The 1,595-nt window shown below is 37.2% G+C and overlaps 1 long non-coding RNA gene across 1 annotated transcript; it reads left to right on the top strand.

The window, feature by feature from the left end:
* Positions 1-300: 300 nt before the first annotated feature.
* On the top strand, positions 301-978 carry LOC147603037 (uncharacterized). Its single transcript, XR_015265685.1, has 3 exons — positions 301-472; positions 550-648; positions 735-978. It is a non-coding gene; the product is annotated as an uncharacterized LOC147603037 (long non-coding RNA).
* Positions 979-1,595: the final 617 nt, after the last annotated feature.

The following is a 1,595-nucleotide window of genomic DNA, read 5'->3' as shown; positions in this document are numbered from 1 at the left end:
GATAATTACTTTGGAGAGGTAGATGTGGCAAAGTACTTGCTTACCTTCTTTCCAATTGTGGATGGGTAGGTCTACTAACTTAGTACCTTTGATGTTCAAACTATCTATTAGGATGCCTAATGGATTAATGTGTTGTTGTTGCTTCACATTCTGTAGACATCATTGGCAACTTTTTGTGTTGTATAACAATATCCATAAAAGGCTAGTGCGTTGTCCATGGGAGACTCATGGATTACTATATCTTGATCCACTCTCAAGGGTAGTGTCTCCAGCTCATTTGTCATCTGTTTACAGGTACATATTGGCTACTTGTTTTGTTATCTTAGAACAAAAAAGACCTTTTTTTTAAACCATCTACACCAACTATGCTTTTAGGGCTTTGCAAATCATGGCTTCACATTGCTCTAACAACTCATTGAGGGAGTTTATGGAGAGGCCAAGGAAGTCCTTGGACACCTTGGAGAAACCACATGTAATAATCTTGGCACCCTTGTGATCACTAACCATGAAAATTTGTATTGGTTCACTCATTCTTAGATTCTTTGGCAGGTGCCGCAACAGCCTAATGCTATAGATTGTGGATTCTATGTCATGGCCTACATGAAACGGATGATTGAGGGGGCATACGGCAAACGATCGAAGAGCTATGTAAGATGCTTCTCTTGAGTCTTATCTCTAAGTTTCACAATTAAGGAGTTGTACTCATTCGATTTTATTTTCTCTTATGTGTGCAGTTGACTAGGCCTTGGTTCAAACATGAGGCCGTGGAGCAGTTGAAGCTAGATTTGGCCGCATGGATGTATCAAAAGATCTTGGAGATACAATGAGTTCACCTTCTTTGTGTCGGCATAGTTTTGGTTTCACATGATACTCATTTTGTACTGTGGCAACGATTTTGGGAATGATACTTTGCATTATTGCAAAGTTAGTTTGTATCGCGGGCAAACTTATTGACAAACTTGGTTGTTTTATGACAAATATTTTGGTAATTATAATTTGCATTGTTTCTTATCTTCTCTTGTTTTTCATGAATAACTATTCTATGTTGTGAATGTGAAGTCTATTGTGATGTGAATGAGAAGTCCCTTATGCTAATTTTAATTGTGAGTGGTCGTGGACCATTTTTTAGCAAACACAATGTCTTTATGGATTATAAATCTTCCTTGATGGAAAACTCGATTATGTTGTGAATGAGAAGTCCCTTATGCTAATTTTAATTGTGAGTGGTCGTGGACCATTTTTTAGCAAACACATTGTCTTTATGGATTGTAAATCTTCCTTGATGGAAAACTCCCATTATGTTGTGAATGAGAAGACCCTTATGCTAATTTTTAATGTGAGTGGTCGTGGATAATTTTTTAGCTAACACATTGTCTTTATGGATTGTAAATCTTCCTTGATGGAAAACTCCATTATGTTGTGAATGAGAAGACCCTTATGCTAATTTTTAATGTGAGTGGTTGTGGGTAATACACAGACAATGGTCTGTACTCCCTTTGTTCTCAAAAAGGGCTCCTAAGTAGATGAACATAATCCTTAGAGGGTATGTGAATAAGATACTCATGCTTGTAATCCTTGTGTGTGTGAACCATGTG

This window comes from Cibotium barometz, chromosome 65, assembly GCF_041138505.1.
Source record: "Cibotium barometz isolate CiBa-2024 chromosome 65, ASM4113850v1, whole genome shotgun sequence".
NCBI lineage: Eukaryota > Viridiplantae > Streptophyta > Polypodiopsida > Cyatheales > Cibotiaceae > Cibotium > Cibotium barometz.
This window is presented reverse-complemented; position numbering and strand designations above follow the sequence as displayed.